The sequence below is a fragment of the Antechinus flavipes genome, chromosome 3 (assembly GCF_016432865.1).
Source record: "Antechinus flavipes isolate AdamAnt ecotype Samford, QLD, Australia chromosome 3, AdamAnt_v2, whole genome shotgun sequence".
NCBI classification, from domain to species: domain Eukaryota; kingdom Metazoa; phylum Chordata; class Mammalia; order Dasyuromorphia; family Dasyuridae; genus Antechinus; species Antechinus flavipes.
Window position 1 is genome coordinate 596357111 of NC_067400.1, and position 21302 is coordinate 596378412.

General features: G+C 41.2%; 1 protein-coding gene across 2 annotated transcripts in view; it reads right to left on the reverse strand.

The window, feature by feature from the left end:
• The window catches only part of PIK3CD (phosphatidylinositol-4,5-bisphosphate 3-kinase catalytic subunit delta), a 62131-nt gene that overhangs the window by 26129 nt on the left and 14700 nt on the right, over window positions 1-21302 (reverse strand). The window contains exon 1 of one of the 2 annotated variants that reach the window (XM_051988604.1): window positions 466-616. The exons of the other annotated variant lie outside the window; for it this stretch is intronic. The gene's annotated coding sequence lies outside the window, so the exon portion shown is untranslated. Of the gene's footprint in view, window positions 1-465; window positions 617-21302 lie in introns of those variants that run through there. 2 annotated transcript variants of the gene reach the window in all.

Below are 21302 nucleotides of genomic sequence, written 5' to 3' on the forward strand. Positions count from 1 at the left end.
GGGAGGGGACCCCCGGAGCAAAAATGGGGATGAGGTGGAGGAAAGGGCCGGGGACTCCCAGAAGCAATGCCCTCCTAGCAACGAAGCCAGAGAGGGGATTGTGGGGGACCCCAGGTAACAGGGGCAGGGAGGAGCTACAGGCCTCCCCCAGAGGCAAGGTAGGAGTTAGGCCCCTGCACCATGGCTGGTCGGATGCGGGGACCCCCAGGGGTGAGGATGGGGGACCCCGGAATAACAGGGAGGGGCAGGACACCCTCCAAAGAAGAGGAGACCCAGGATTAGGAACAGGGCAGAGGATGGGGCCATCCAGGAAAGAGAGACCCCATATTGGGGGTCTCTTAAAATGAAGTAAAAAAAAAAGGACCCCTAGGATCAGAGTTGGGGAGGGGTCCCCTAGAACGGAGCCCAAGAGGAGCATCCTATAACGGAGCCAGGGAGCGGGGCAGGGCCGGGGACGGCACTGACCTGCGGCGGCCGGAGGGTCTACGCGGGTGCCCCGGCCGTGCCCGCCCTCGCCTTCTCCGTCCTCCTCTTCCTCCTCCTCCTCCTCCCGGCGGCGGCGGCGGCGGCGACGGCAGCAGCGGCTCCGGCTCGGGCCTCCCGGCATGAACCCGGCCGAGGGGCGGGCGGGCCGCGGGGCCGCGGAGGGGCGGCCGGGAGCGCGCACACGGGCACGGGCACGGGCACGACCACGAGCACACTCGGGCAGCCCCGCCCCGGCCCGGCTCGGCCCAACGAGGGGAGGGGCCCAGAAGCCGGCGGCAGGCCGGCAGGCACCGTCTACAAATTCTTAGACCCGCACTCAGGCGGAGCTGGGGAAGGGGCGGGGCCGGGCGGTGCTGGAGGGCAGGCTCTTGCTTGGTCTCTCCCTTCACCCCCAGCGCTGGCCTCCGGTGCCGATTGATTGATTGATTGATTAATAATTGACTTGCATCCGGCACCTTAGGATGGTGCCAGCTCTTTGTTCTCCATCTGACCGATTTCCTGGCCAAGATACATGAAGAGTTTGCCAGTGCCTTCTCCAACTCACTTTACAGATGAAGAAAATGAGGCAGAAAGGGCCAAGTGACATGGCCAGGCTCACACAGCTAGGAAGTGTCTGAGATGGGATTTGCTCAAGAATCTTCCCGATTTTAGGCCCTGCGATCATACAGACCCCAAAGTTAGAGGCTGGCCAATGGAAAGTGAGCTCCTCGGAAGCACGAGGATTGCATGAAGCATTGTTCAGGGAAGGGTTCAAATTCTCTCTCCAAACTAGCTGTGGGACCCCTAGGCTAGCCATGGAGCTCCTCTGCCCTCAGGATCCTAGAAGTGGACTCAGCGGCCTCTGAAATCCATTCAGAAAATGATTTCCTCAGACCCTGAGAGGATTCAAGGTCAAGCCACTTCTTCGATGGGTGACCCTGCATAAGACCATGAGTCTTTCAATGTCCATCTAACTGCTCACCTCCCCCAGAGCTGTGTAGACCAGTAAAATCACCAGTGGGATCAAAAACAAGCCCACCCAAAACCATATTCTCATAGCCTGGAGGTGAACACTTAATAAATGCTGGTGGAAGGAAACGGATCCAGTGGGTTGCAGACCTTTATTTTATGGGTGAGGAAACAATCTCAGAGAAGCAATCTCCTCGGGGAGAGCCCAGGTCGGAAGCCATTGCCTTTACCTCGGCAGGAGGTTGCCAACGACACAGAGAGCTTGGCTACAAGATAGCAAATACAGCACAAACATGCGATGCAGAGAAAGGACCTCCGGGTTCATTTAGCCCCTTCTACCTCCGTTACAGAGGAGTCCTTTTCCCTGAATTCAGAGATTTAAGTAATAAATGCTCGGTGAGCCAATCCCTGAATGAATGGAAAAATCGCGCTGGTCACGGTGCCTGTCTCGGTTGACAATGACTCAGACGCTTCACTTCTGAGCAGCCTCAGTTTCCTCCTCTGTACAATGGGGAGGGTAACCTGGTTATTAGAGGCTGGATCTGCTGTCTCCCATCCTCCTCTCTGCCTGCCTCGGCTTCAGAGCAGCCCGCCTCAGGGGGAGGCCCCTCAGGGCCGGACCGTAGGCTCCGATGACCCCAGATTTGGAGGTGGGAGAGACCTTAGGCTCGTGTGCCCGGCCTCCTCATCCGCTCGACAACTCCGAGCCCATAAGTAGCGTTTCCATTTTCTGAAGTACAAGGAGACCACGAGCTGCTGCACATAACCCACGCCCTAGTCTCTTTAAGAAGCCCGTTGCGCTTCCCCCTCCCCCGAGAAGATGAAAGCCAGCTCCGCCGGCACCCACGGGCTACACCCAAGGAGCAGAGACAAAGACCCGCCGCTCCGAGGCTGTGCGCCTTAGGGTCCGAGTCCCGCCCGGGAAGTTTTTTCTAAGCTCCCCGGGGGCCTGAGACGCAGAGGCGGAGAGCAACGGAGAACTTCTCCGGGAAAACGGTTTTGTTTTTTTGGTGTTTTTTCCCCCCAGTTCGGACTTTGCAGACACTCCCCAGAGAAGGAAGTAAGAAGGGGTGGGGCCCCAGTCCCAGAGCCCCCCACTCCCCACCCCCTACCCCCTGCCGGGGCTGGCACAAGTTCTTCTCGCTTCCCAGTGCCTCCTTTCTTTAAATCGCTCCCTAGCCAGCTGAGCGTCTCCTTGCGGACCGAGGGGGCGAGATCTCCCCGGCCTAACGAGAGCACTTTCCCTCCTCTCGCCGCCCCCTGCTCCCTGGGCCGGCTCGGGAGGTAACAAAGGCTTTGCCAGGAGCTAGCTGCTCGGGCAGCGGCCGCAGCGCCCGCCTGGCCCATCCCTCTTCTCATACACCCGCCCCCCGCCCCAATACAGAGAAAGAGACAGAGAGGGGGAGAGACGGAGACAGAGGGATAGAGACAGAGAGAGACAAAAAGAGATGGGGGAGAGGAAAGGGAGACAGACACACACACACAAACAGAGAGAAAGAGAGAGGGAGAGGAGGGAAAGAGGGGAGAGGGAGATGAACCTGACATCTGCCTAAGTTACTGGAGGGACCCGGCCAGGAGCAGTAGAGCGGTTATGCCCCGCAAAGAGGGGGGATTTCCACCCATATTAACCTCCAGGAAACCACACAGGCTGAAACCTTGGAAAGGAAGGACTCCTAGATCTGAGAGAAACAAGGGGAGGGAGATGGAGAAGGGGGAAAGGCACGCACCCAGGAACCCGGCAAATGCAGGGTGTGAAATTTGGGGAAGGAAAGACCCAGCGAGCTGTGGGGCAAAGACCGGCTCTGTTACACCCCCACTTCTAGGAAATGACAAGGATGGAGCTATATGTGTGATAGAAATGCAGTTTCATATACAGTCCTCGTTTTCTGTTCTTTCGTACATCAAAAGTTCGTGTTTGTCGACAACAAGGCGGGGATGGGGATGGAGTGGGCAGAGAGCGGCGTCTCTCAGGCAGGGCTCCTCCCCACAAATCCTGGATAAAAGGATCTTCCCAAACTAACCGAGCAGGCGACCCAAGTCGTTTTTAAAGGACAACCAAGTCAGCATCCTTAGCTCCTCAGTGTAGGAGACCCTGAGGCTATTCATCCAGAGCTTCCCTTCCCTTTTCTCTCCCTTCTCCCCATCTCACATCTCTAAACATCTTCCCCATTCCTTAGCCTCGTGTCGGACGCATGGTAAAGCGCTTAATAAATGCGCCTGACCGACCGACTGAGCCATGAGCACTTCTGGTCTCCTGTGGAGAAGTGACTCTTTTCCTTCTCATAGTCAAAGCCTCCACGTGTGCCCTTAATGCACATGGTTTCCTCCCTCATCCCCGCTCTGATATTCAATCTCTCCCTTTCTACTGGCTTCTTCCTTGCTGCTTGCAAACAGACCGACTCTGTTAGTCCTTAAAAAACCCTCACTAAGGGGCAAATTATTCTACATTTTATGCCAACCAGCCACACTGAAATCTTCCCAGCACCACTGTTGCCTTCTCCCTTCATAGGTCACCTGATCACTTTGTAGTTCTCCTTGATTTGGGGTCTGTGAACTTTTAAAAAAATTTTGATATGTATATTTCAACATAATTCATTTGCTTTGTAATCTTATCTATTTTGTTTTATGTGTTTAAGAACCAATTTTTAAAAGAAGTCCTGTAGGTTTCACTAGACTGCCCTAAGAATCTGTGACAAAAAATTAAAAATCTCTGGTGGGGGGGGGGGAAATGCTAATTGTTCTGATGGTTCCCTGAAAATTGAGGAAGCAAAAAATTGGAGGTCTGGTGAAATAATCTCTATCATCTCCTTGCAGTTGTGAAAGACTCTAAATTTATACTGACCCATGAATCTGTGGGATAGCATCACTCCAGGATATTCTCAACTTCCATATTTAAAAATGTACCAAATCACTAATAATTAGAGAAATTCAAATTAAGACAATCTTGAAGTTCTAACTCTTTACCATTTGTTAAAGTTGCTCCCAAAATGAAAATGATAAATATTGAAGGGGCTTCAGGAAAACTGGTGCACTTATACAATGGAGTTGGGATTGGTCCAGTCATTCTGGAAAATAAGGTGAAAATTTAATAATATTATAATAATATTTATATATCATGTACTTGTATGATATATAACTTTATATAATGCTTTCATGCTTTACATATGCATTTATTTAGTGGTTTAAAGTGACTTGTTCAGGACACTCAGTAAGTATCTGAGGATGGATTTGAATTCAGGTCCTCTTGACTGGGATACCACCAAGCTGTCCCTGCTCTAAAGTTTTCAAAGCACTCTAAAAAATATTATCTCATTTGCATCCTCACATCACAGAGGTGGGGATGGGGAGGAGGGGAGAGGTGCTTTTATTATCTTCATTTCACAGGTGAAGAAACTGACCCAGAATCATCCACCTTGGTAAGTATCTGAGGTTAGATTTGAACTAAGATGTTCTTAGATCCTCCCTCCCTTCCTTCTTTCCTTCCTTCCTTCCTTCCTTCCTTCCTTCCTTCCTTCCTTCCTTCCTTCCTTCCTTCCTTCCTTCCTTCCTTCTTCCTTCCTTCCTTCCTTCCTTCCTTCTTTCTTTCCTTCCTTCTTCCCTCCCTCCCTCCCTCCCTTCCTTCCTTCTTTCTTCCTTCCTTCCTTCCTTCTTCCTTCCTTCTTCCTTCCTTCCTTCCTTCCTTCCTTCCTTCCTTCCTTCCTTCCTTCCTTCCTTCCTTCCTTCCTTCCTTCCTTGTTTTGCCACTCTCTAAGACAAATTACACATGACTGCAACAATGGAGAATATTTCCACACTAAGAATTTCTCTAACTGATAAAATCCTATAGACCTTAAAGATGTGGCTTTAGATAGTTGTGTAGGAACAAGAGTAGAGAGTCTAAAGCTTAAAAAGAAGTGAACCTAGCTAAAACATATAAACAAGTAAATTTCCTTCCTTCTTCACTTGATGAAAGAAAAGGCCTCCAGAAACGTCATGCATTTCAGGGAGAGATAAAGCTACCATATGGGGTTGGAGAGATATCCAAATCCCCTCCTTAAGTCCTACTTTTTTTTTTTTTATCCTATAAGGCAAGAGGAAAAGGCCAGCAATATTGGATGAACATCTGGGTCTTTCTTGTTGCCCCTTTCAGCGATTTTCATTAATCTTGGAGATTTCTCACTTTTCATTTCCCATAGAACTGTGACTCATCTATAGTTAAAAAGCAATCAGTGTCAAAGTTAATTAGAATCTACATCTCCAAAGCTTCCCCCCCCTTCAACAATTCCCTTATGCTTTAAGTAAAAGACTGTTTTAATCGAGCCTTTACGAATTTGTGACTAATAGAAAGTGAGGAGATAGGTTTGATGAGTAATTAAAAAGAAGTGTTTCCATTCTGGATTTCCTTTCCTTTAAAGTTTCAGCCCAGGGACTTCATCAATTTTTGGTCCAGAGGAAAAGGACCAGCTGGCTGCCATAAGTGTTTCTTTGCAGTTCTGGACTTTCCAAAGAATTGGAAGTATTGAGGGTTTATCATGTGAACTCCCAGCTAAGGGAGAAGGAAGACCCTGTTTCCTAAAGAGAGGAGAGGGTGAGAGGTCTTAAGATGGGTATAGAAAATGGTTGAGTGGCTGATCTTAAAGTTTAAAGTCTACCTTAGACACTTACTAGCTGTGGAATCCCAGGCAAGTCACTTAAACTCTCCCTCCTTTCAGTCAATTAATATTTTTAATAACAGGCATTGTGCTAAGAGCTCTGGATACAAAAAGGCAAACAAACAAAATCCAGATAGTTCCTTTGCTCAAATCACAATAATTGGGGGGGGGGGAATTATTTGCAAACAATTATGTGCAAACAAGATAAAGACAAGATAAGCTGGGGATAGTTACAGTTATAATTTTGAAACTCATAATTCTGGGGGACATGACTCATTTACTTTTCAGGTGTGTCATAAAGAAAGAACTTTTCAAAACTTGAAGCACTAGATGAATTATCATGGTTCTTATCAGAGGTCTAGTTTGCCAGTGGTAAACAGCTAGTGGTTGTCCCTTTATTTAACCCTTTGTCTTCCCTGGCAAGGACTATGTTTGGCTGCTTATAGTTTCTATAAACAGTATGGATGATATTCCTTTTTTTAATACTTAATAATATTTTCCCTCAATTACATGTAAAGATAGTTTTCTATATTCATTTTTATGAATTCCACATTCATAAGAAGTGTGAATTCCACATTTTTCTGCTTCTCTCCCTCCTCAAGATAGCAAGTAAGCTGATATAGGCTACACATGTAGTATGGATGATATTTCAAGACTGAAAAAAATTAATGGGGGGGGAGAAAATTTTATCAATAATTTTCTTCATGTTAATTTTTAGCCTCAAAATCCATAGCCAATTATAAAAAGAGGTAGATGCTGGTAAATCCAGTAATATTATTTTAATAAATAAAGGGAGAATCAGCCAGGAGGTTGTAAATTAATAACTGGAATAAATGAATGAATAAATGAATAAAAAGAATTTACGTGCTCACTAGATGCCTCGAACTGTATTAAAGAGCTGACTTGAAAGCTATCTCTGGCACATATTGGTCTTATGACTCCAGAACAGTCACTTAATCCTTCAATGCCCAGATTAATTCTCTAAGATGAAGAAATGTTTCTTACTCTAATAGTGTAAGAACAATAAGAACACATACCTAGGCTTAAAAGGGGGAGGGATATAAAAAAGAGAAAGGTTTTTAAGCTATCCCCCAAGATGTAACATTCAAAACACTACTGTCTTAGCCCGATTTCTAATTAATTGCCTTTCATTTTTAGCTAGAATGTGACTGAATGACTTAAGATAGTCCCTGAGAAGAATGCCCAAGATGCTTGTCTTTGGAAAAGTTTCAATCATGGTGGCAGGTTAAATAGAAGAACTAAAATAAAGCAACTTAGAAAAATTGGATCTAAGGGTATTCAGCAGAGTTTTATGATCGGCACTCAGGGGGCACGGAGACAATTTTTTTTAAAATCTTACTGTAAGTTCCTGACAGAGAGGACAGGATCGTAACATATAGGTCTTGAGCTGGAAGAAACCTCGGAGGCCAAAATCCTGGGGACTAGAAAAGGAGTTTTGTGTATATTTTGGAAATAATAAAGAACAATCACTTTGAAAATTATGTATGAAATGCATATAGGACTAACGTGAATATGACTATTAAACATTCTTTATAGAAAGAAAGGACAGCTTAAAGAATCAGATAAATATTTGATCTAGTTCCAGGAAACTTTTCAGGCTTTTTTGGCCTAGCCTTTCTTGTGGCAGATCCACAGCCTTCCTATCTGTCCACCTCTAGCTCTTTGGATTCTTCTATAATGGGACTCTTTCATATAAGAATCTTTTCTCTTAGAAACTTCCAGTCCCATATTCAATTCAAACAAGTTTCCTAGCTAATCCCTAGTGTCTCTGCCTGTGATATCAGAGGCAGGAAACCAATCAACCTTTCTAAGGTAGAAAGGGGCCTTTCTAAGACTCCAGCCTTCCCTATAAAACTCCTGGCCTTCTGGGTTCCCTGAACAGATCTGATGTGTGAGGAACAGAACTCCTTTTTCCTTTGCTGATAAGAGCTTGAGGTCTCCTTCGGGTACCAGATCTGAGGAGCAGCCTGTCTCTGGATCATTGACTTCCTCTTGCTATGATGTTATGGAGAATCTATTTCTCTGCCCGTCCTCCCTCCCTCCCTCATCCTTTATAGCTTTAGATGTCTCATTTTGGATATCAAGCTCAACTTAAAATCAACTGGAATAATAAGCTATTGGATTTTTAGCCCTGGTGTCTGGTCTACCTCTTTTATAAACATCCCAAGTCCTTAGTGCTGCTGCAATGGATTGAGACAATGTTCAAGGCTGGGGTGAGCCTTTAGAGAAAAAATGACAATGCTACTTAAATCAACCTACAGATAAAACTCTATTTAAAAAAAGTACCAAAGACTTCTTTTGGAGAATTAAATAAAGGAGGAATGAAATTCATTTGGAGAAACAACGGATCAAGAATTGTCAAGAGAAATAAATTTTAAGACTAGAAAGGAGGTTCATCATTATCAAATCTCAAATTATAAAGTAATCCTTGTCAAATTAAAAAGCATCATGGTATTGCGGGTTGACAGCCTGCTTTGGAGTCAGAACTGGATCAAATTCTTTCAAATGGCAAGCCATTTAAATAACTAGTGTCTTACACTGGGGCTGCTTAAACTTTTTCCACTCACAACCCCTTTTCATCTGATAAAAATTTATGTGACCCCAGGTATAAAGATACACAAACCAAACACTGATGATAAATCATAATTTTGCAACCTCAACATTCAGTTATGACATCCCATATAAGTCTCCACCCCACAGTTAAACAAGTTTTGCCCCAGGCAATTCTCAAAGACCTAACTTGCTGAACTATTGTCCTAATCTGCATAAAAAGATGGAATTTCATCATTAGAGTTCCATTGCCAATGAAATTTCCTATCAGAATTATTTAGTACTGTTTCAAAGATTTTTTTTTAAAGTAGATCAATAGAAAAAACAACCATTGTCCCAATCTGCATAAAAAGATGGAATTTCATCATTAGGGTTTCCATTGCCAATGAAATTACATATCTAGTCCCATTCAACCAAAAGAATTGTTTGGTATAGGTTTAAAGATTTTTTTAAAAGTATATCAGTGTATACTGCAACATATCTAACATATATAGGACTGCTTGCCATCTAGGGGAGGGGGTGAAAGGAGGGAGGGGAAAAATCGGAACAGAAGTGAGTGCAAGGGATAATGTTGTAAAAAAATTACCCTGGCATGGATTCTGTCAATATAAAGTTATTATAAAATGAAATATATAACAAAAAAAGGAAAAAAATAAAAGTATATCAGTGGAAGAAACAAAATTTACATAGTAGGAGTAAGCATACTATATATAGCCTAGTTTGATAACATTTGATAATGTGAACTATAGGAAGGGATCAGTATTTGACATGAACTACTGGTAAAACTGGAAAGTAGTTTGGTAACAAACAGACCAAGCATCTATACCATACACAATGATGGTTTCCAAATGGATAATGATATAAAGATAAACAGATAAAGATAAAGATTTTGTATGTCATTACAAAATTAGAGAAAAATGGAAGATTATATCTTTTACTATTATAGCTAGTGGAATAATTTATATTCAGAGCAATGATTGAACTTACAAAAGACAACAAATTAGGCCCAAAAATTAGAAAATTTTGATTATGTAACATTTAAAAGCTTATATACACAAGCAAAATCAATGTAGCCAAATGAGAAGAGAAATTACAATCAGGGGGAAAAAATCTTCATTTCCAGTATTTCTGATAAAAGCCCACCATCCAAAATGTATTGAGGATTGACAAAAATATATGACTAAGAGGCGTTATTATATTGCATTAAATAAATAAATAGTTAAAGGATTTTAAAAGTTCCAAAAAGAAGAAATACAATCACCAGAAATATGAAAAAATGCTCCAGATTTTTAATGATAAGATAAATGCAAATCAAAATAACTAAGGCACCATTTCACACCTACTGCATTGGCAAAGATAAAAGAACTAGTTAATGTTGGGCCTGGAATCAGGAAGATCTGAGTTCAAATCTGGCTTTAGACACTTAATAACTTGTAATCCTGGGTAAGTCACTCAACTCTGGTTTGCCTCAGTTTCCTCCTCTGTAAAACAAGCTAGAGGAGGGAATAGCTGAGAGCAGGGTCACACAGCTAGCAAGTATCTGAGGCAGAATTGAAATTTAGCTCTTCTATTCACCACTCAAGTGCTTCAAAAATATTCTTTAAACTACTTATGAAATAGCAAATACTATAAATACTATAACTATTTCATATGGAATCTATAAATTCCATATAGCTAAATAATTGTTAAATACCATTTATATCCACCAATTTTAACGAGCGCATATGATGCATGAGGCACTATGCAAGGAACTGGGAATACAACACGGTATCAAGGTCAGGCTCTGGCCCTCAAGCTTCATAAGTTCTAACTGTAGAGACAAAATACGTTTGTTTAAAGATAAACTAGAATTCAAGGGAATATATACCATGTGCTAGAAGAATGGGAGATAATTCAGCAGAAAAGGGGAGGAGACTATGTATTGGAGTGGGCTTGGAAGACTCCAAGGAGGAGACAGGGCTTGAACTAGGCCTTGAAGGATGAGTAAGCCTTAGGTAACTTAAGAGAATGGGGTGAGACTAGGGTCAGTTGAGAGGAGGATGGATGACTTGGGTAAGTTGGGAGAAAGATGAATAATACTTGGATTAGCTGAGAGAAGGATGGATGACTTGGATAAATTGGGAGAAAGATGAATGATACTTGGGTCAGTTGAGAGGAGGATGGATGACTTGGATAAGTTGGGAGAAGGATGGGTAAGATGAACTAAAGGGTACAGTTATAGAAGCAGATTTACATCATTGCCATAACATTTGTCATTCATAGAATGTTATTCAAAAAACTTTACTCCACAACTCATGGTATATGAGCCTTCTACAGCTAGGAGACACAATGGACCTGCATAGGAAGATGTGAGTTCACAAACTGGGCATTGGAAGTGGAGCCTAACATGCCAAGGAATTCTCTCATCTCCTACTCTGGCTCAACATCGGAGGAAGATCTTTTCTACAACAAATAGTTAAAATCTTTCCCCCACCCTCAGTCTGTACACGTCAACAAGTCTGTGAATGTGAACGGACTGTTTTGCGACAGTCAATTGAATGATATAACAATGTGGTCATTTTCAGGATAAAGTGACTAAGAGGGGTCCTAGTTAGTGGGCTAAGTGGTAGAGGAGCTGAAAATAGAGTCTCTTTCTAATGAAGTTTGATCTTCACATTGCTTATTTTAATATAAATTAGTGAATACTTAATGAAAGTGTTACAAATCCTCAGAATGTCCAATATAGCCAGTTAAGTATAAAAATGAATTTCAGAAACAAATATAAATGATTTTAGGATCATCTATTTAATTGGTCTCTATCAGTTGGAAAATAAGTTAGTGTCCATCCGTTGGAGAATGGCTGAGTAAGTTATGGTATATGAAAATAATGGAATATTGTTGTTCTATTTAAAAAATGAAGAAAAGGCTAATTTTTAAAAAGCCTGGATTTACACGAACTGATGCTGAGCAAAACAAACAGAACCAGAAAGACATTGTATGGCATTGTGCAACAATAAAATTGCATAATGTTCAACTGTGATAGACTTGGCTCTTCTCAGAAATTCAGTGATCCAAGGCAATTCCAAAAACTTTGAATGGAAAATTCCATCCATATCCAGAGAGAGAACTATGGAGACTGAATGCAGATTGCAGAATGCTATTTTCACCTTTTTTTCCCCCTTCTCTCTTTTTTTTCTCTCTCATGATTTCTCCCTTTTGTTCTGATTTTACTCTCCCAACATGACTCATATGAAAATATGTAAAAGATGAATGTACATGTATAACCTAAAATATACATATATATAATAATAATTTGTCTCTATCACTTGAACAATTGATTAAAATTTGACTTATAACCAGAATACAAACTAAATTATCAAATAACATAAATTTTAAAAAATAAGCTGCTTTAAAGGCTCAGTACACAGTAAAGCTCCAAATGCAATTTCATATATACTTTGGAGTACCATTTTTACTTTTTAAAGTTCATTATTAATAAAAATCAGCCGGTTCTTAGATCCTAAGCAAGATATATAAATTAATATTTAGTGATAAGTACTTCAAAATGTAACTACTTTGAGACTTATTTTGATACTAGTCAAAGAATAATCCCCCATTTTTCATTCTCAAACTGAATTTTGCATCTTCATCACATTGTTTTTCTATAAGCCCCATTTTTTATAGTGCCATAAGATTTACAGAAGGCTTTCCTGACACTGGTCTCCTGGCTATCCCATGATTCCATCTCTCAGTTCTGGGCATTTTCACTGGTTGTCCTTCATGGCTGGAATGCACACCTGCCTCCGCTTTGACTAGAAAATTCATTGGCTTCTTTTATATCCCAATGAAAGTCTTACCTTTACAGGAAGCCTTCCCCAATCCCTCTTAATTCTAGTGCTTTCCCACTTTTTAATTAATTTTAATTATCTCCCATTTATCTTTTATATGGCTCGCTTGGCCATATTTGTTTGCATGTTGTCTCTTCCACTAGATTGTAAGCTTGTTAAGGGCAAGGACTGTCTTTTGCCTCTCTTTGTATCCCTAACACTTAGTATTGTGTCTGGCACATAGTAGGTGCTCAAACAACAACCTTGGAAATAGGGAGTTATTAACTTTTATTAATTTTTTAGATAGGGAAAATGGGTCTTTTTTTTCATCGTATAATCTTTTTTTTTTTAATTTTTATTTAATAATTACTTTATATTGACAGAATCCATGCCAGGGTAATTTTTTTACAACATTATCCCTTGCACTCATTTCTGTTCTGATTTTTCCCCTTCCTCCCTCCACCCCCTCCCCTAGATGGCAAGCAGTCCTATATATGTTGGATATGTTGCAGTATATCCTAGATACAATATATGTTTGCAGAACCGAACAGTTCTCTTGCTGCACAGGGAGAATTGGATTCAGAAGGTAAAAATAACTCGGAAAGAAAAACAAAAATGCAGAGAGTTCACATTCGTTTCCCAGTGTTCTTTCTTTGGGTGTAGCTGCTTCTATCCGTCATTTATCAATTGAAACTCAGTTAGGTCTCTGTCAAAGAAATCCACTTCCATCAAAATATGTCCTCATACAATATCGTTGTCGAAGTGTATAATGATCTGGTTCTGCTCATTTCACTTAGCATCAGTTCATGTAAGTCTCGCCAGTCCTCTCTATATTCATCCTGCTGATCATTTCTTACAGAACAATAATATTCCATAATGTTCATATACCACAATTTACCCAGCCATTCTCCAATTGATGGGCATCCATTCATTTCCCAGTTTCTAGCCACTACAAAGAGGGCTGCTACAAACATTTTGGCACATACAGGTCCCTTTCCCTTCTTTAGTATTTCTTTGGGATATAAGCCCAATAGAAACACTGCTGGATGAAAGGGCATGCACAATTTGATAATTTTTTGGGCATAATTCCAGATTGCTCTCCAGAATGGTTGGATTCGTTCACAACTCCACCAACAATGCATCAGTGTCCCAGTTTTCCCGCATCCCCTCCAACATTCATCATTATTTTTTCCTGTCATCTTAGCCAATCTGACAGGTGTGTAGTGGTATCTCAGAGTTGTCTTAATTTGCATTTCTCTGATCAATAATGATTTGGAACACTCTTTCATGTGAGTGGTAATAGTTTCAATTTCATCCTCTGAAAATTGTCTGTTCATATCCTTTGAGGGAAAATGGGTTTTAATGAAGGAAGTGACCAATCCAGGGTTATCTAACTCATGAATGTGAATCAAAATTTGAAATTAAGCTTCTTGACTCAAAGCCCAACTTTGCACTTGGGAGATAATGGGACATTACTTAGAAGATGAAGAAAAAGAGGTAAAAGGCAGTTTATTAAATGCTTATTGTGTACCAGACATTGGACCAAGTATTTTTCTCATTGGGTCCTTACAACAAACCTTAGAGATAGGTACTATTATTATTTTTGTTTTATGGATGGTGAAACTGATAAAAGTTAAGCGACTTGCCTAAGATCTGAGACTGGATTTGGACGCAGCCTTTCCTGACTTCAGACCCAGGGTTGCAGCTAATGGAAGAGGTCACTAGAAGTAAGACTATGGTAATTTTTGAACAACAAGTTAAGAATCTTGGTTGTTAGGGAACCACCACTGAATTGGGAAGGGAGGAGTTGAGATGATGTACAAAGAGATGCTTTAAGAAGATGAATTAGGAGAAAGTTAGAAATGGATAATTTTTCTCTCTTTTGGTCATGTAAGGCCCTTTCCAGGCTTAGACAGTATTGTGAGTGGAAAGAACAATGATTCTGCAGTCGAAGGACCCGAGTTCGAATCTCATCTCTTTGTAATTGTAATAATAATAATAATTATAAATAATTTATAATTATAAATAACAATAAATTATTATAATAAAATAATAATTATTATTGTAATTGTATTATTGTTATTGTAAATATAGTAATTATTACAAGTGTGGTTTTGGAAAAGTCAATTACTTCCCTTGGCTTCAGTTTCCCTATGAGAAGGTTGGATGAGATGTCCCCTTGAGGTTCCTTCTTGCTCTAGATCCATCCTATTATTCACATTATTATCTTTTTCTGCACGCAACATTCCAGCCAAATTGTATTACCCCCTTTCCCTGGAATGCCCTTCTTCCCCACCTATTCATACAATAATGTTACTTCTTTCTAAGCTCAGCTCAAGGGCTACCACTTATATGAAGCTTGTTCTTATTTCCTCCCCTCCCCCCCAAAATTAATTACCCATGTTTTCTATTCATACACAATATGTGTTTACATGTTATTTTTCTTAGTAGAATGTAAACTCCCTTAAGGCAGGAACTATTTTGTCTCTGTCATTTTATCATCTCTATCCAGTACAGAGCATAGTAGGTTCTTAGTCAGTGCTTGATAAATAAACGAATAATACCATCTAGAATTATTTCTAGCACCAGGTTAGACTCAACAGAGAGCAGAGTCATCCACCAGGCCGGCCTTTGCCAGTTGCCCATTTTTTTACAAAAGTTTCACACGAGGAGAGGTGACATATCTTTTTGTTGTTTTTTTCATCTAGAACTGTGATTTCATTGGGCTGGGGAAGTGCCAACAAGCCACCTCCCTCTGCCAATGAATCTCAGCATGTGTTCTGCAACCCACAGCGTTAACTGCCTGCAACACAGACATGGAGAGAGTCACCCAAACTAGACTTGAACTTGGGATTTTCCGATTCTAAAGAGGGCCCTTTATCCATTGTGGGTCCATGTTGCCACTTGAGGTAAGCCCGAGCTTGGCTAGAGCATCTGTCTGTTATCTGCAAAGGCAGGCTGGTGAACCACCTAAACTGCTTCCAAAAAGGATTAAATCAATTCAGGGGGACACATTCAAAATGGGGTTACTAGAGCAAGCAGCGTGTTTATCAGCAGCTTTTAAGCTTGACATGAAGATGGATAGCTATTTCTAGACCCTGCACTTGGAACCTATGGTCAGAGATAGAACCTTGGATTGGAGCCAGAGGTCTGACCCGAACCACCATTTTTCACTCTACAAATTCCAGAAGATATAAACTACTCCCATGCTGGAAACCCTCGGATGGATTTACTTTCAAGTTTCATTGATTTTTCAGCAGTAGTAGTTTCTTTCCATCCTACCCCCTACATTGAGAGACATGTGACTGACAGGATATGTAATAGTCCAAGCTCATGGTCCCCTTCTCTCTACCAAGGATGGGGGGGGGGTAGAATGCTTCATCATTTGTTTTCTCTTTTGTTTTTCTCATCTACTTCCAACAGCATCTCAACTCCACTACCCTCCAACTCTACCTCTGGCTGTAAGAATAGTAATCTAATCAATATTACCCTTCCGGTCAATTGAACTTTGACTCCACTCATCATCCCTGTGACTTCCCAGACCAAATACCCTTCCCTTCCTCCTCCTTCCCTTCTCCTCCTCCTCACTCCTCTAAATGTGATGTTTTCTCCTAATATACTTCTTGAGGTCAGGGACTATCTTGCTTTTTGTATTTATGTTACCAGAGTACAGAGAACATAATAAACATGAATAAATGCTTTTTTTATCCATTCATTTTGCCTGTTGTTCTAATTCTATTCTATTTCCCTCTACATCAGTTGATGCCTTCTCATCTTCTCTGAGTTCCTTGTATTTATCATTTTTATACCTCAGTTTATTCAGTTATTCCCCAATTGATGAGTAACCACTGTGTTTCTAATTTTTTGCTGCCATAAAAAGTACCTCTCTGCACATCGTGCTACATGTGGAACCTTTCTTTTGTCATTAATCTTCTTGGGTCATATGCCAAGTAACAGGCATATTACTTGATCCTGGGTCAAAAGGCATGGATGGCTCAGTGATTTTTCTTGCATAATTTCTCATTTATTTCCCGAATGGTTAGATCAATTCACATCTCTATCAGGAATGCTTTAGAGTCTGTCTTCCCACAGTAACTCCAAAACTAACTGTGCCCACCTTCTCTTCCTCCTCCTCCTCTTCCTTCTTTTCCTCCTTCTCCTTCTTCCTCTTCTTCTCCTCCTCTTTTCCTTTTCCTCCTCCTCCTCTTCCTTCTTCTTCTCCTTCTCCTTCTCCTTTTTTTCCTCCTCTTTGTCCTCCTCCTTTTGCTCCTTCTCCTCTTCCTCCTTTTCTTTCTTCTTCTTTCTACTTTTTTCCCACTCCTCTTCCTCTTATTCCTCCACCTTCTTTCTTACTTTTTCTCTTCCTTCTCTGTCTCTGCCTCTCATATACATGTGCACATATGTATACAAACTCAGAATATCCTCAAAATCTTAGTGCAGTTGCAAATCTTAATAGTTCAGAAATACAAATATTAGAAACATTTTTTTAAAAAATCATCTGAAAAGGGGTATCTAGATGGCTCATTGGATGGAGCAACTTCCTGGAGTCAGAAAAGCCTGTGTTCTAATCCAGTCTCAGACAACTATCAGTTATGTGTCTTGAGCAAGTCACTTAACTTTGATTGCCTCTTAAAAAACACCATCTAAATTTACTTATTTAGTTTAAATTTATTTAATTTTGAAAAAAAAAGTAAATTTCATAATTTTTTTTGGCAATGCAATCAAGGTTAAGTGACTTGCCTAAGTTTACACAGCTAGTAAGTGTCAAGTGACTGAGGGCAGATTTGAATTCAGGGTCTCCTGATTCTAGGGCTGATGCTCCATCCACTGCACCACCCAGCTGCCTCTAATTCTTAAATTTCAATAAGATGTGGCACCTGCCATTCTTCATTGTGAGTGATCCTATCTTTGGAGCTGAACGGGACCTCACAGTCCCTTCTGAGTGACTAAATCTAAACCAACACCCTAATTTTTATAGATGAGAATTTAAGGAATTCAAGCATTTTGCCCAAGTTGCCAAGGGAAATAAATGACAAAGGAGAGATTTGAACTCAGATCCTCGGGCTCCCAGTGCTCTTTCCCTGGTGCTTCCATGATTCTCCTCTCTCCCTCTATCCTGCACACTAACACCGAAGAAATTTTCCTACCCACATATCTGACTGTATAATTCCCCCGCTCAACCACTATCATGGCTCTCTACCAGGATCCAATAGGTACTTTTCTATTTAGCTTTTAAAGCCCTATAAAGCCATATACACACATGTATTTATTTATTAACTTGACATCTGTGCCGCATATGTTTGTATATGTATTTGTTGTTTCCCCTATTAGAATGTAAGCTCCTTGAGATTAGGGACCATTTCCTTCTTTGCACAAGCACAATGCCTGGTAAGCAATCAATAAACATTTGATTGATTGATTGATTTCACTTTTTTATGAATCAGAATCTATCCGTTGTCAGGGTGGATGGAATGGTGTCAGAAAGGTCTGAGTTTATATCCTTCCTTGGACATTTTATAGCTGTGTGACCCGAGGTACCTCTTGGGTGCCTCAGTTTCCCCATCTGTAAAATGAGGTTAATCATAGCACCAGTTCCAGAGATTGTTGTCAGAATCAAATGATGTAACACATGGAAAGTACTCTGCAAATATTAACAGGCTATTTAGTGCTAACTATTATTATTATTATTATTATATCATCATCGAATCTACATGTCAGCTATTATTATCCCCCATAGATGCTGCTCCTGGGAATACAACGCCCTGCTCCCCATGGGAAAGGGCAGAACTAAGTCTTGTACTAAGAGCCTCCTGCCATGTCCCTCCCTTCCTCCTTTTGGAGTAAACATTCTGTAGAGGAATTGGCTTTGAGGCAACTGGGCCAAGAGGCATAAGTCTTGTGCCCAGGGAAAGTCACCAGCCAACTCAAGGGGCCTCTGGGAAATGGGATGACTTCACTGAGAAGGTCCGGGAGCACCGCACCCAGGTGACTGGGATATCAGGGGCCTGGGGGTGAAGGGGAAATGTGGAGGCGTTGGGCAGGTCTAAGGTTGGGTCAGGAAGAGGGAAATTGGAGCAATCAGAGCAAATCACAATCATTTTCTTTGTCAACAGAGGTGTTGTTGAGAACATCAACCTAGGGACAATGGGGAAGCCACAGGTTCTAATGCCAGGTCCGGATTCTGAAGACCTGAATTCAAATCGTGACACCTTCTGGGATCTCTGGAGAGTAACTCACCCTCTCAAGTAAAAGCTCCCAGGGTTATTGTGAGGAAAGATCTTAGTCTTCAAAGAGTCCTATAAAAATATGGATTAGAGTCCAAAAGGAATCGGTGCTGGTGCTGAACAATTCAATCTTTCGGGCTCTTATCGCTGGAGGAGAGTGTAGAATCTCTGATGATCAGAATTAAGAGCATCTGAGTTCAGGTCTTGGCTCTGTTATTGTGAGACTTGATCTCTTTGGACTTCAGTAAAATGAGTGGGGTGGGCAGTACTGGGGAAAGCACAATGGCTCTGAGGATCTGAGTTCAAATCCTTTCTCTGCTGTTTACAATGTTAACTAGCATTTATATGGTGCTGGAAGGTTGTGAAGCAGTTAATTTTTCTGGTTCAATCTTCACCACAGCCCTAGGAAATAGACAATATTATTATCTCCATTCCACAGATGAGGAAACTGAGGCTGAGAGAGATGGCGTGAATTGCCCAAAGTTAGACGGCTAATAATTATGAGGTAGAATTTGAATTCAATCCTGCACTTTGTCTGCTCTTACCTGACTGTCTCGTTGAGCAAGTCACAACCACCCTAAGTCTCAGTTTTCTCATTTGTGAAAGGAGAGAGTTGGACTAGATCTTGGCTAGCTCTAGATCTATGACCTAGGACCATTTGTTTTAGTGTGTGTCAAGAATTAGAATTGGGAAAAGGGGCAAGGGATAGAATTACCAATAAGAAGGAAACTTCTATCAGGATAGCCCACTTTCACGCCTTGAGGAAGAACAACCCAATTCACCATTTATGGAGCACCTACTGTATACCAAGCAATGAGGCATTGAGTTAGATTGTCCCCACAGCTCAAACTCCCAACTAATACAGAGAGCACTGTTAATTTTTTATTTGTTGGGGAGAAGGCATCCCAGACTCCCAGACATCCCAGAGGCACTGCTCCCTTGTTCAGAGACTTTGACATACCAGTAAAGAGACACTGAGGAAGTTTGCCTGTGGCAAAGGCCTGATTTCTTCACCTTTGTTAAGGGTATACACCTAAAGGCTACTGGGCCCCTAATTTTCATTGTATTTTGCACAGAACAGGATCCTTGATGGTATTTTTGTTTGGATCCTGGAATTTAAGCTCTATTTACTAGAAAAGATTACATAAAATAGATATAACAGAATGTTATAGAATATTATTGTTCTATAAGAAATGATCAGCAGCTTTTTCCCTACTTTTGTGCCATGGATCCCCTCTGGCAATCTGAGGAAATCTATGGACTTCTCTGAATCACACTTTTAAATAACTGAAAGAAACATTACATTTCAAGTAGAAGTATGTGCAAATCAATTTTTCCCATTTATGTTCAAGAGCTCCCTGAAAGCTATCCACAGATCCTCAGGGTAAGAAATACTGTTGTAAGAAGAAAGAGCACAAGGTGGGATTTAGAAGATCTGGATTGGAAAATCAATTCTGCCACAGTCTATACCTGTGTTACTTTAGGTGAGTCATTTAAGCTCTCTGAGTCTCAGTTTCCTCTTTTGTAAAATTTGAGGGAGTTGACCTAAGGATTCTCCAATCTGTCTCACCTCTGAAATCCTGGGATTCCGAGAGTCTCAGAAAATGAGAAACCAAAGGGAACTGCCAGCCAGGAAGCTTATCACACTCTCTAAATTTTTAGGGCTTAATATGGAAATATGTCTTAACTTGATTACACATGTATAATCTATATCAAATTGTTTAGCATCTTAGGGAGGGGAGAAGAAAATTTGGAACTAAAAATTCATGTTAAAAATATCTTTACATGTAATTGGAAAAATACTGTTTAAAAATTATTTTTCAGTGCACTGTGGCAAACCCCTGATTTCTTCACCTTATTTGTGTCTATATTGTCTCTCAAGGGTGCCCATCTTTAGGAGTGCTATAGCCCAAGATTAAGGCCATTTTTGTCCCTAATTACGGCTTATACATATTCCACAGAGACAATGATGGAAGACGTCAGCCAAGACCTTGGTCATGATGAATCAATGCTCTCGATCCCCAAGACTTATTGCCGGGCTGTTGCCTTGAAAGGTTTGAAAGGAAAGCGAGCCATGCTCAATTATAGCTTCTTGGAGAAGAGGGAGAGAGGAAAGCAGAAAAAAAGAATAAAGTAAAAAATATACAGCAGGAAACAAAAGAAACCTACAAGGAAGCAAAAAAAAAAAGCTAGACAGCTCTGAGCATAATGTGTAGTATTTATTATATATGCTTTCCTGAAATGGAACTTTATTGCCTTATATTTTGAATCTGCTCATGTTCTTCTGTCCTTATAGAATTGGATTTTTTTCTTTTTCTATTTTTTTTCTTTTTTGATTTTGAAATAAAATTTTAAAGTTAAAAAAAAAAAAGAAAGGAAGGAAGGGAAATGAGAATCCAACCCTTTCTCCTGGCACTTACGGGAGGAATAGATCTGCTAGCTAAGCACAAATCTCCAAGGAGAACAATTCTAAGAGAGAGCAGGGAGGTTTCTTATTGAAAGTCAATCATTAACAACATTATAGGCCCAGAGCATGTAGACTGTGTAACAGCTCGGCTGACTGGGGCTACCCAGCCAGGAAAGCCCAGAAGATGCCAAGGGATGTTATTTGGACTGGATCAGTGATTTCATCAATA